General features: G+C 32.5%; 1 protein-coding gene across 11 annotated transcripts in view; it reads right to left on the bottom strand.

Moving 5' to 3' along the window:
- LOC142326673 (uncharacterized) overlaps positions 1 to 13,834 on the bottom strand; it is an 84,911-nt gene extending 71,077 nt beyond the window's left edge. For 9 of the 11 annotated variants that reach the window (XR_012756832.1, XR_012756835.1, XR_012756834.1 and 6 more), the window contains exons 1-2: positions 13,673 to 13,834; positions 13,004 to 13,112 (exon numbers count right to left, since the gene is read on the bottom strand). The gene's annotated coding sequence lies outside the window, so the exon portion shown is untranslated. The remainder of the gene's footprint in view (positions 1 to 13,003; positions 13,113 to 13,672) is intronic. The other 2 variants (XR_012756836.1, XM_075369288.1) reach the window with 1 other exon arrangement.
- Positions 13,835 to 14,693: the final 859 nt, after the last annotated feature.

Raw genomic sequence — 14,693 nt, 5'->3', positions numbered from 1 at the left:
AAACTTCAAGTTAATTTCTAGCGATTTCAATTTATAAATTTCTTCTGTATGAAATGAAGCGCGTCAAAACAGAGGTACTGGAATTTCTGATGAAAGATGCTATATTTCATCGGAAATTAAATAATATAGATTATCTATGTAGATTATTTGTAAATTCATTTCTACATTAAATAAATCGTGACCGATTATTTTTTCGATTATATTTCATTAAACTAAATAATTTCTTCACTTAATGTTTCTATTTAATGATGTGTGTCTCTCACACTCTCTCTCTCTGCGCGCGCGCGCGCGTGTGTGTGTGTGTGTGTGTGTGTGCAAAACAGTTTAACCTTTGGTTTTTTTTGTAAGATTACGTGCATCGACTACTATCGTCATGTAGCCCCGACCGAAATTTGTAGCGTATGAAAAATGCCATACCTGACCGGGATTCAAACCCGGGACCTCCTGAAGATTGATCTGTACATTTTTAAAATTACAATCGGGCTTGAAATTGGAAAGTAATAAAAGTACGGTATATCTATATTGCGATTCTTTGTTTAGCGTAAGTACTGAAAAAATAATTATGTAAATTAATTTTTAGAAATTTTTCGTTTAACTTATCTAACCTTAAAAATTTTAATTCAATAAATTTTTGTAACTAAAGTTTTAATTTATCGACCGAATATTTATACGAACAGAAATGAATTTGTTGTTTAAATAGTCCAAATTAATGATGCTATCAAAACTACGTTTTATAGAATTTTACGATGCCGTTCATCGGAATAAAATGGAGTTATAATATTTTATCGTAAAACGAAAAATATAATTTAAAAAAAATTGTTTGTTACATAACATTCTAGTTAATAATATAATTAAATCGATTAATTATTTAATAAAATTAAGGTTCTGCTCGCGATTTAAATTTAGCTTTTTATTTCGATCGGATTAAAATATGTGTTTGTGTCGATATATTATTTCTACGTAAGAGTAGCTGTGACTAGAGTTATCGACAAAAATTATTAATATTTATGCATATATATATATATACATGGTAATCTATTACCGGAAAGGTGAAATGACATATCCGCGAACAAAAAGAGACGAAGAGAATCTCGGTCGGACAAAAGCCGGTGCCAACGAACGTGGAGCGATTAGGAAGAGGGAATCCGTATCTTAAACCGTCGTCAGGATGTTAACGTCCCGTTCTGAATTCATCGATAGAAAATCTTATCTGGTCGGTTGTCGTATTTCAGTTAACGGAATTCGGGATCTTAGGAAAAAAACTTGGCTGCGATACGATAGAAAGACACTTTCGGGAAACTAAATTTAAATAGTTTTTTCGATGAAGCCGCCTTTACATTTAACATATTACTTGATCTGTACGCTAAAAATAAACATATTTTATAACTTTACAATTATACTACCTTAATCGCTCGGCTTTCCTTATCGTTAGTGTGAAAAGACCACCACTCCGATCCATATTTAAAAAATAAGTCGTTTCAAATTTTCATATCGTATTTACTTTTTTTTTATTCGACTAAAGAGAGAAGGAAATCTCGTTTAAAATAAAAAATGAAACTAGTTTCTTTAAGTTTTTAAACGACATTCTGAGCAGGTAAACCGTAAAATAAAATCACTTTTGAATGGAGTCAAATGTCGAAATTGTTGATCAGAAATATCGTAAACCGTTCGTTACCGTATCTGTAATTATATTCTGTGTACGTTTTGATCCTAGATATCTTTTAGTAAAATCCACCGTGCGCTTGTAATAAAATTGACGAGCGATTTTTGATTTTTGTTACAGAAAAAGCTATACGATGCCGAAAATTTAAAGGAAAGTTTAAAGGTAATTCAACTTAGAACAGCTAAGACCGTCATCCGTACGAGGAAACCTGGAAGGTGTTAAAATTGCACTTGAAGATATTTCATATAAAACATTTATAATTATAAATAATAACCGTAATAATACAAAAGATAATTTAGCGAATTTCAAAATAAGATCAAGAACGATCGATTCTATTTCTTTTACGATTACAAGTCTAAAAGCGACGAATATTACGTTAATAATAACGGAAATAGTCAACAAATTTCTGTGATTTACATTTTAAAATTTAATTAGGAATTTTTGTTATGTCTTGGAAAATAATGCTGCACAGCTACTCAAAATTACTTAAAAAAAAGTGAAAATATTTTCTAAAAGAAAATAACATTTTTTTGTTTCGGTTACTGTGTTTATTATAAAAGATTCGTTCGCTTTCAACACAAATAGAATAATAAATATATTATACGCCCGGTTTACGATAGATTATTCTAAGTTTGAAAGTAATAAATAAAAGAATTTTAGGCGGTTCAGAATACTACTGTTTTTTTTATTTTTTAAACCGGATATTTTTTTTTAACGACGATTAAAATTATAGTAAAGTCTTAAGCTACAATATTTTCATGTAGCCCACTCTCACGATAAACAATTTTTCGGGATTTTTGATACGGTTAAGCAGGATAAAAGATAAATATACCGTAAAATTTGTTAAGTTTTAGTAAAAAAAATTTTAGAATTTTCAAGAGGGCTCCACCGCTGGAAAAGATCGCTCGAGACAGTTTTTTGTAATATATGACATCAAAACCTTTTTTTGGGAAAGAATCCTTAACGGTGAAATTAAGATAGATTTTTAACGACTTTACTGGAAAAAAATTGTCAAAATTTCAAATCGAGCTTTCTTTCCCGTATTGGCGAAACCTTTTTGAGGTTTATTCGCTCGGGGTGCACTTACAAAATAATTTCAACGGAAAATTCAAGCCAACATAACCGGAGACTACATTCGAAGGAATTATTTTTTCGTAATTTTAAGCCGGATTCTACTTTTAGTCGCCGATACAAGAGCGTTGTATTGTTTTAGCTGTCAGATTCTAACCGAATGTGTGTTGTAGAATTTTGGATCGCATACTATGAGACGATTATATTTTTCGTACTTGCAGTAGAACCGATTGCAACCCGTACATAAAATTTTATGAAAATGATTAAACATTGAAACTTTAAATACTACTAAATTTCATTACTTTTAAGCAGTGCGTATGCGTGTAAAAATATTTTATAAATAATTTTTGAATAAAAATCGAGCGAAAATGGATCATCTTTTTATTTATTTTTACAGTATTAAAAATAACGAGTAAAAATACGTTTAATCTGGGATTTTAATAATATAATCATTAGCGGTATTGAGCTTACTTTTACACGAAATTATCTCTATTTATTATGTATATATTTGCTTTAAACTGAGATTAAACGGCCCTTATTCAGTAACTAAATAATAATAACATGAACGATTAAAATATCATAATCCCGATTTATTACTATAAACTACGACTCGATGTTGACAACATACCGATTCCAGTCGAATGAAAAAAAATCTTAAAAAGGTAAACGAAGCGGTAATCTATTTCTGTTTTCTTCGAGCGATTATTTATTTACGAGCTGAGATACCGTTATTAGAAAGACAAGAAACTAATAAAAATTCCGAACAACTGTCCTACGATATCGGCATGAAATTTGATCGATACAAATTGTTGATTTTTTTCTAAAATCCATTCTGAGCGTGTAATTTTGTATATGTAATCGACGCATAAGAATTTTTAACCGGAATGTTACAATGAAAGCACGGCCGGCCGCATGCCCAGAAACCACACTTTTTTTTGCGTTTGAGATGCAGTGTTTATAAAAGCGTATTTGGCTAGATTAAATTTCTCATTTAACAATTCAATTTTTTTGCACACTTTTCCCCAGGATAGTGCATTATTCATTACCCAGTAGTGTTCACTTTGGTAGAAAAAATTAGGCCAAGCAAAGCCAGTCCAACTAACAGTTTTACGGCCCAGTACAACAAATCAGTGCCGCCTAGGCTTTTCTTTTAAGCTATGAAACGTTCAAATTATCTGTCAAATTTAACCGGTTATTAATAGCGATAAATTTTATGCTATTTTACAATTTTAGATTGTGCCACTAGTCTATCGCAAATTTCATAGTAATCGCTTCAATTTATGCAAGCTACAAGTTATTCGTCAAAATTTTATGAAAAATAAAAGAAAAAATATACAATATCTAGTTATGTCGAATAAGCTCGATGAATTAGTATATTGAGCATGTATACGTTAAATGACGCGTTACAAAAATTTAATTAAAACAAAGATGTCGCCGTGAATCACGGCTTCATCCAAAAATACATTTTTTTGTAAAATAGAAAATAGAATTAAATCGCAAGAAAATTACATCGTTATAAAAAATAACAAAGCCTAATTACATTAAGGAATTCATTTTTAAATAAGTTTCAGAATCAGTGCGGTATTTTTAATTTCGCATAATCATTGCAAACTACGGACAACCACGTGCTGGTGCCTTTTAAATTAATTGAAAATACTTTTAAAAACTACGTATTAATATTTTTTCTCGCATAAACAAACGTCGCGTTCAAATAAGCTTATCCTAATTTTATCTTAATTGCTAGTAATTTTTAAGTAATATCTACAACGACGATGTCATCCCTTCCAAAGTTTTATGATCGCGTTACCTATTTGAATATCTTTGAAACGACTATAAATGCCGAAGCCTATTGCGAATTTCTATGTAAGTAACGGCGCCCCACTTAAAATCGCCGACGGGGTCGCTCTGTAGCACGATAATGCACGACCACATGTTGCGGGTCCGAGAACATTTGGAAGGGAAATTTACGATCACCACCATATAGTTTTTTTTGTACTTCTTTAAATTTTTTAAACTGCTGACTTTCTTTTATTTACGAGATACTTTAAGGTTGTTTCTTAGCTCTTTTTTTATCAAGTCTCTTTCGGTTCTATAAACTTCTAAGTCCGGTTTCTTGTTTCCCTTAGTTTTAAAACTTTGTTATAAACGGTTAAGAAATGTTTTTTTTTTTGTCTCAAGTGTTGTTAATTATCGATTAAACCTTTCGCGGTTAGTTTTGTCGCTTGTTTTCTGTAAACTAGAGTTTGATATTTAAATCGTCTACGTAGATCTTTTCCTTATATGTGGCTTTTGTTTTTTTTATTTAACTGCAAAAGCACTTTTCGTCTTTTTATAAACCTGAAAACGTGTAGCTTTGTTAGCCTGGACTTGTATAAGTTTATAGTTCTTAAGCGAAGTCGGATATATATACTCCTATCAGATATTCAAATAGAAGTGAATTTAAAAATAATAACGTTACTGAGTTACGTTAAACATCGTTAAAGAAAATTTCTAATTTTATTGCTTTGTTCGTTTTTTTATTTAGTTCTAATGTAATAAAAAAAAGCTAACGCGATTGTTTCTGATGCCCGGCTTACACGCAAATTAGTTTAAAATATTTATCGCTTTATTTAAATACAATATTTTACCTTTATTTAATTCAGTGATTCTAACTATTGCGCGCGCGCGCATACCGTATTTAATTCGCGTGGGTGTGTCGGTACTATCGGCGACGGTCGGCACTAACTAAAATAAAGTAATATCACAACTTATATAGAACAAATTTTGCTTGTACGGTCGGCAGACCGGTGCAGCCGCGAGGCCTAACGCACAAGGCACCGAGTCGACCGGGCGATCGAGTTCGGGACGAGTACTATTTACACTTTAAGTACTATTCATTTATTTAATTCTACCGTTCATCTGTGACATCACAACATCAGAACACTACAACAAAATTTTTCGGGGTGGGCGTGGGTTTTTGAAAGAAAATTATTTTTTGCAAATATTGTTATTTTTTAATCGTTATACTGAGGGTGACCTAACTCTACAGCCTCGACTCCCTGACTTTTTAAGTTAAAGATTGAATGTCATCAATATCCCGTACTTAGAAGTAATCTGACCAAGTTTGGTCGAAATCGGTCTAATAGTTCTGGAGAAATAAGGCGATTAAGAGACCAACAATAAACACACACACACACACACACACACACACACACACACACACACACGTACGTACGTTCGTACGAACGTCCGGAACCTGAAGATCGGGTGAAAACCACATATGCCCGAATCGGACCTATTACAATATAGTCCCTTGTAGAGCTACAGCTCTGCTATAGCCCTACGTAGACGTGATAGTGAAAACGCTAATATTATGCGATATATGAGCGCATAAATATTTTCTACTGAGTTAAACCGGTATATATAATCGATCGTTTCAAAATAGAAACGGACACATTTACATGTAGCGTTGCACTATTTGTCCCGATCTCTTTTTACGACTGTAATGTACGTAAAAATAACAACGCGCAAGAGACACCGGTTACAGTAGCCTTCTCTGAGAGCAGTGATGTTTACTAAAAGCCGGTCCGTGTATCGAGCGTAGTGAAAAGTTCATGTCATCTGAATATTATTTGATTTTTCTGTGGACCGGCACGCTGACATGTTTGACTCGATAAAGAAGGAGATAGGAAACATTTCAGTTTCGCATTTCTTATTAAATCTGGCACGGGATGCTTGTTATTCTTGAGGACGGCTCTACCGGTTTTAGAAGTAACAGTGATTCGTGTCAGGTCCTCTTCAACTTTATACCCTTATGCGATTTCATCATACGTACGAATTAACAACCTTATTTGTGTACAATATTACACCAAATATTAAATACATTTTATTTGTTTTACACGATATAATAATACACGAATGTAACTGTTAAAGAAATATAATAACGCTACGATAACAAAATGGCATTTAAAATCGGTATTAGTAATATTCATTAAATTTTTCAGAAAAAACTGAAAACGCATTTTTGAAAATTCACTCGGTTAAATCTAAAGATTTTTTTTTTTAATGCGGCTTTTGGTCATTCGATAAAATTTTAGTCAAATTTTGTATATATACTCAGCATGAGGAATGCTGAATATAATATTAGATGCAGTGTAACATTTTTTATATGATATTATAGGCAGGAAATGCATGCAACATAGAAACCTGGCTGAAATGTGTTATTAAGCTTGTAAATAATACATCTTGTTAGTACGAAACGATTCTGAGGCGGGTATCTTGGACCAGGTGGAGAAAAATTCTGTTTCGCTATTTACTAATTAGAAAATAGTTAATTAAAAAAGGTTTTATTATGTCCAATTCACATCGGAAGAAGTGTTAAAATTGTTGTCCTTCTGTTGTTATGAGTTCATACAACATTTATCTGATCAAGAACATAACTTTTATTTTTAATAAAGTACCATTATGATTTATAAAATCAGGACAAATATTTAAAAGCTTAAAATTGTTCAGGTCATTTGTATTTAAAGAAAATACCGTGTTTTATTTTGTCTAAAAAAAAAAAAAATTGAAAATTTGCAAAGCGTCAAATTACACGAATACGGTAGCCATTCAGGTTTTCCTTTGGTAGGTTAAACACTCATAAAAAGTTTGATCGAGTTATTATCTAATTTAACCCCTATCTAGCTCAAAACACAGGGATGGGTCTCGAAACAAAGGGATGTTTAAAAATAGGGTTTTAATAGTTTAAAAATAAAAATAAGAGTACCTTGTACCATTTCATAATCTTCATTAAAGAAAAATTACAAGATGGTACAGGATTAGAGTAAGTTAGGAAAACTCGCGCCAGCCTGCGTGGTGAAACCCACCGGGTCGGTCTAGCGGTGAACGTGTCTTCCCAAATCAGCTGATTTGGAAGTCGAGAGTTACAGCGTTCAAGTCCTAGTAAAGCCAGTTATTTTTACACGGATTTGAGTACTAGATCGTGGATAGCGGTGTTCTTTGGCGGTCGGGTTTCAATTAACCACATATGTCAGGAACGGTCGAACTGAGAACGTACAAGACTACACTTCACTTACGCTCATACATAACATCCTCTGAAGTATTATCTGAACGGTAATTACCGGAGGATAAACAGGAAAAAGAAAGCCTCCGTGGTGAGAGCGGTAGCGTCTCGGCCTTTTATCCGGCGGTCCCGGGTTCGAATCCCGGTCAGGTATGGCATTTTCACACACGCTACAAATCATTCATCTCATCCTCTGAAGAAAAAAGAAAAAAAAAGTTAGGTTAATGATAGCTTAACCGACCGGATCGGTCTAGTGATGAACGCGTCTTCCCGAATCAGCGATTTGGAAGTCGAGAGTTCCAGCGTTCAAGTCCTAGTAAAGGCAGTTAATTTGTAAAATTTATATAATATTACTATTTTGTAAAAAAATAAAAATATTTAGTTCATTTGATTTTTTAAATTCCCGTTTATTCAGTTAATAAATTAACGTTCTATTCCGCCATCATATTATTTAACGCCGTACTATTTTTCTTAGCGCAAAATATTACTTAAATTACTTACAGAGTCGGGTACAAAAATCATTTTCTATATTGCTTTTTATTTATATAAAATACTCGTATGACGAAAGATAAATTATAACTAGAAATAACTGCCTAAGATATACGATATCCTTCGAAACGGTTTTAAATAGGCGACAGATAGGCGGTAAATAATGCAAACCCAGCAATTACTCAACATAGACTGTTATTCTCTTCCTTTTTGGTTTCATCACCGTAATCGCACTACACAAAGCTAGCCCGCACTATTTTACTATCTTTGTTTTAAAAACATTTTTTTTTTTACTTGTAGTTCTATATTAACGTTGAATTATCGGGTTTAAGTCTTCAAGTAAATATTTCATTATGTTGTACTTTTAAAGTATTTTCAATAGTAATATATTTAAAATGGTATTACTTATTTAATAAATAAGTTTTACAGGCTGGTCTAGTGGTTAACTTGTAATTCAGTTGTTTAAAGCTGATGTTCGAAGTCAAAGGTATTCAGGTTCAAACCTACTAAATGTTAGTCGCTTTTATACGGATTTAAAAACTAAACCCGTGCATACTGATGTGCTTTGTACCATATGTCTCGGGAATGGTAGGCCTGAGTACCATTACTTGGGGTGATTACTTGGGGCTGAGTAGGCCATTACTTGGGGTGATAGTGCGATAATCATTGATATCTGAACGTTACAGTTTTTAAGTAATACTAACATGGTAGCCGATTACTGTTGGACATTAATTCGGGATGTGCCTGAGGCTATTTACAAAAAGAAAAGCATCAGCAAAATCATTCTAACACGTATGGCCATGCAAAATTATAAATTTTACAGATTTTAATTATATTTTCCTTTAATTTTTTTTAACCGTAATTTATTTAAAACTAAGGGTGATAGAAAAATTGTATTTACAGATTTGTAATGTACGCAAAAATGCAATTTAAGAAATGGTATCAGTGTAATCTAAGAACATAAATTCAACTATAACCTAAGACAAACAAATTTCTAGTCAAATTTAATGATTTCAAGAGGTTTTTATGATTAAATGCAATGAATATTTGGTTTCAACATAAATGCTTGTATTTCTGAAAGACAGAAACTGATAATAGCTATGGATAAATGTGACTAATAATTTTTAAATAATTTATCAAGAGGAAGAAATAATTTAAATGAATTATTTTTGTCATGATTATCACCAAATTATATTATCTCTCTCATTCTGTGTTTTCCAGTAAATTAATAAAATGGGTTGACAAATTCACCTAGCCAAAAGAATAATCCAAGAAATAAGGGATTAAGGGTAAGTAAAAATAGAAGGTGGTAATGATCTACTCAGGAGAAATGTGATAAAATAAACCCACTAAAAAGAATGCTTCAAAGTACCTTCTTGTAGAGATAGTATTCTATACCCCACTCACAATTGGACTGGACTTCCACCAGTCACAACATTCAGTACATTCAAACAGATGGAAAGGCAGATACTGCTATTTTAGAAAAGTTGGTAAAGATACAATGATCACCAAGCACTTAAATCCTATTTTATGGAATATCAAACTTTTTGGATATCAAATAATACAAAGAAGAGGATTTTCAACTTTTTGTTGCAAGTTGTTTCACAAATGGATCCAAAGTCTTCCTTATAATTTAAAAGTAGAATTAGCTCTATGGAGTAGTTTTCAAAGAAATTGTCTAATATCTTAGATCGAGAAAGAAATGATGATATCCTAAGAAAATGGACGGAAAATCTTTTTCAGTGGATAAGAATTACACAATAGAAAATTTGGTTCTTGATTCTTGCTAGAAGGAGAAAGAAGGGTCAGCTAATGATTGTTCTAACTTTGTGGGGAAACAAGTACCGAAGGATGAAAACACTATAATACAGACCTATGGTATTTTGAGTTGTGGTAAACAGCATTCTATACAAGCTAGTGTATACGAAGCTATAATACTGTATGCTGTACCTATCTGTGCTGATCAAGTGAGCTACACATGTTACAGGAATAGTTTGTTAAGAGCCCAGGATTTCCTATTTTTGTCTGTGATTGGTGCCTAGAGGACTGTCTCTCGAGAAACAGTCCTTGTTATTTCTGGTATTAAGTCCATTAATATTCTTACAACCCAGTGCCAATTACATAATTATACCAAGAAGATAGACCAACTTACTTCTGGGCACATAAAAGAAATAGATGATCATGGTTTCCATTTATGGCAGGTCAGCTGGACTTAATCATTTGATGGCTGTTAAACACATGATATTTTTCGTTATGTGAGAACTAAGCAGGTAGGTAGGTGGATTTCCCCCAGTTGGTATATTATAGTTTCTTTATGGACATGGTGCTTTTTAAGATATGTTGGCCAGATTTGGTTTGATTGATTCAAGCTTGTTCCTGAGTGTAAGCCCACTGATGATGTGTGCCATGTCTTATATTTCTGCGCCAGGTAAGATGCTGAATGTACCAAAGTAGCTAGAGAGCTTGTGAGGATCAGTTCTGATTTTGATCTACTAGTTAATTAGAAAACCGAAAGGGAATGGAACATAGTTGCTGGCTTCCTTAGAATCTTAGCCCTGTGGAGGATGGTTGAGGGGATCTGAAGCTGTTGTAGATGTATAGGTAGAATAGCAACCCGGGTGACTAGAGGTCCACCGGGTGCTTACTTAGCTTACTAAACACTTGCCAGTTGCTTACTTCCTCTACAGAGGTCAGGATGTTGATAATAATTAAATGAGATTTTTTTTATTATACAGGTGATCTTTCTGATTACAAACTTGACTCACATTTAATAACACTCAGATATATAAAAGCAGCATCAACGGAAAGAAAACTCATTTTCAGTGGATGGTGCAGCTGTCATATAGTTATTGATTTCGTCACTAGGGCGATGGGAGAAAAAATAGCTGCCAGGGAAGACTTTTTATGTTCTGAATTTTCATGTCTGTCAGTCTTTTATCACTGTGCATTGTAATTTTGTAAGGAACTTTGGTAAATAAGCACTCAATGGGCCCAGGTGTCAGTAAGTGGTATTCCGACTTTAAAACAAGGGGATGCATCTGTAAGCAAAAGTCAGCCAGCTGTCCACCAATAAGCAAGGCAAATATGGAATGTGTGAGAGAGTTTCATATGAAGTCCACAGAAATCACCACCACAACCAGTAGAGATTAGACATCCCCTAACCAACTGTGGAAGATTATGAACTTTAAAGGAAACCACCAAAATGATGGATTAGGTTTGTTGAATAGTGCAACTACCAAAGAGATAAATTGGGCATGCTGCCCATGACAATAGTGAATGTTTGCATTAACCTCCATATTCCCCAGACTTTCCACCCTGAATTTTTCTCTGTGGTTTTATCAAACAACACATGTATCAGCTACCAACCAGGATCTTTACAGTTCGCATCAGAAAGGCCATTGTATTAGCGGATCGATCAATGTTACAACCTGTATTATAGGAATTGGACTGCAGATTCAATGCGTATTGCATGATAGAGGGAGCTCACATTGAGCACATGTGTTGTGATATTGTGAACCAAATGTAATACAAAGCTTTTTGCGTAATAATCCTGAATTATGTTAAAATTTTATTTTATGAAAAAAAATTCAATCGATGTATTTTTTATCTTAAATATATGTAGATTTATTGTTTTAAATTTGACCGACTTTTATTAAAACAGATTCTACTGTAATTGGTTTTCAGGATTAGATTTAATTTAAAACTTTCCGATTAATTTCATTAGGATTCTTATTCCTCTTCTGTTTTGTTGTAATAAAAAGGTAAAATTAATACTGTAGTACTGAAATAGTATAATTAAATATACAGTAATAATCAAAGAACATAAGAAAGAAGATGTACAGAATTCTCTTCTGAATTCTGTACAGAATTCAGAAGAGAGTAGAAGGTACAGAAGAATTCAGAAGACAGTGGAAGAAGTGTTAGAAGACCGTTTTGGTTTCAGGAAAAGTATAGGGACAAGGGAAGCAATTTCAGCGCTCAGATTAATAGTAGAAGGGAGATTAAAGAAAAAACAAACTAACATACTTGGTACTTACAGATCTAGAAATGGCATTCGGTAACGTAGACTGGAATAAAATGTTCAACATTTTAAAAATGTTATAAGAAATAGAAGAACAATTGCTAACATTTACAGGAACAGTAATAATTGAAGAACGTAAGAAAGAAGCCGTAATAAGAAAGGGAGTCCGATAAGGATGTTCCCTATCCCCGTTTATCAGTTAATGATGTTAAAGAACAATTTAGATTCGGAGTAACAGTTCAAGGTGAAAAGATAAAGATGCTACGATTTGCTCATGATATAGTAATTCTAGCCAAGAGTAAAAAGGATTTAGAAGAAACAATGAATGGCATGGATGATGTTCTATGCAATAAAATAAACAAGAACGAAACGAAAGTAATGAAATGTAGTAGAAATAACAAAGATGGACCACTGAATCTGATAATAGGAGAAGAAAAGATTATGGAGGTAGAAGAATTTTGTTATTTGGGAAGTAGAATTACTAAAGACGGATGAAGCAGAATGGGATGAATCACATATTTTTCTTCCTGAGAAAAACAAAATTATTTTTTGTTTCCCAGTGTTATTGAACAAGTCAAGTGTAAGTAACTCTAACTTTCATTACTTCACTACAGTTTTCTATTTTTACTAAAGTAATTATTTTTATTTAATGACATGCAGTAGAATATAATTTAAACATTAAAACAATACACATCGTTTTATTTAAATTGCTTACTTCATCGGCTACTTTATCTGCATCAGATGTGCCAGCTTCTTCGGCATCACTTTTTTCTTCTTGTGTTTTTTGTGTTTACTGGGCTTCTTATGTTTCTTTGAATCATTCTCTAAAAAGTACAAAGAAAAAAAACTTTTACTCATAAAATATAAAACAGGATGAGATAAAATTTATTTCATCTACCTTTATCCAATAAATTCAATAACTAATGGACTGATTTACCTAACATTTTTATTACATCTTTGTTTGAATATTCTGATAGCCAGAATCCTTTAGCAATAAAATAAATTTTATTTATTTTGCCGAAGTAATACAAGAGTCAAAATACAACATAAACCTTTATTTAGATCTGTAACTGGAGAAAATCAGGAACAGGAAAGACAATAACCAGGTCATTATCACCACAATGGAAAAAATATAGGAAAAGGATACGTTTTAAGGACTGACAGTCATACTAACGGTAGCTAAGTGTAAAGGCAATAAGCATTTATCAGACTAGCCTACATATCATAACCTAACCTAAGAGTACTCAGATAAAATAATTAACACACTGGAAATTCATTTACATCCACTGACTTATTTGATAAAAATCATCCATTAATAGTGTTTACTTCATAAAAATTCGAGTTTTTTTATAAAAAAAGTATAAAAATTTTTTTTTAAACATACCTCTCTATTCTTTACCTTCAATCGTATCTCTCCCCACTCTCTTAACCATGTCCCTTTATTTCACTTAATTCATTAACAATCAATTCTTATCAAAAATTTCAGTCCACTAAACAAAAAATTATAACAAAAAAAATTGTTCTCAAAGTACGCCATTGAACGCGACTAAATAAATATTATTTCATAGTCGATATTAAATAATCGTAATTCGTTGAAGATCGATTAGATTTTATGAGTCGACTAAAATTCGGACTAAGTAACCTATTTTAGATACGTAGCAAAGAGAAGTATATTTTTGAGAAATATAAATAACATTTTTTTTTTTTTTGTCTTCAGTCGACTGGTTTGATGCAGCTCTCCAAGATTCCCTATCTAGTGCTAGTCGTTTCATTTCGGTATACCACCTAACAATTTGTTTTACATATTCCAATCCTGGCCTGGCTGCAAAATCTTTTGCTTCAGCATGTCCTTCCAATATTAAGCGACTATTCCAGGATGCCTAATATGTGGTCTCTCTTCTTAACTATATTTTTCCAAATGCTTCTTTCTTCATCTATTTGCCGCAACACCACTACATTTGTCACTTTATCCACCCATTATTTATATCAGATCTAATAACATATAACATCAGGAATTTGTGTTTGAGAAAATGGTTTAGAAATTTAAGTCGCGTATAAAAATGAAAATTTGGCAGAAATGCATTTACTGTACTTAAGCAATGAATGGAAAATTGTAATCATTGTAACAAATAGTTAAATTTCCCACATTTAAAAGAAGGACAAGTAAAAGGAAAAAATTGTGTAGGCAGACCACGTTTGGAATGTATAAAACAAATTGTTAGGGATGTAGGATGTAGGGGATATACCGAAATCAAACGACTAGCACTAGATAGGGAATCATGGAGAACTGCATCAAACCAGTCAAATGACTGAAGACAAAAAAAACACAATCTCTTGAGATTTTCTTTCAGCTACAAAAACAGGTTATGAAAAGCCAAACAAAAGACAGAATAGTAACAAAAAAG

The sequence above is a fragment of the Lycorma delicatula genome, chromosome 6, assembly GCF_047948215.1.
Source record: "Lycorma delicatula isolate Av1 chromosome 6, ASM4794821v1, whole genome shotgun sequence".
Taxonomy (NCBI): Eukaryota; Metazoa; Arthropoda; class Insecta; order Hemiptera; family Fulgoridae; genus Lycorma; species Lycorma delicatula.
The sequence above is the reverse complement of the archived record's forward strand: the minus strand, read 5'-3'. Positions and strand labels throughout refer to the sequence as shown.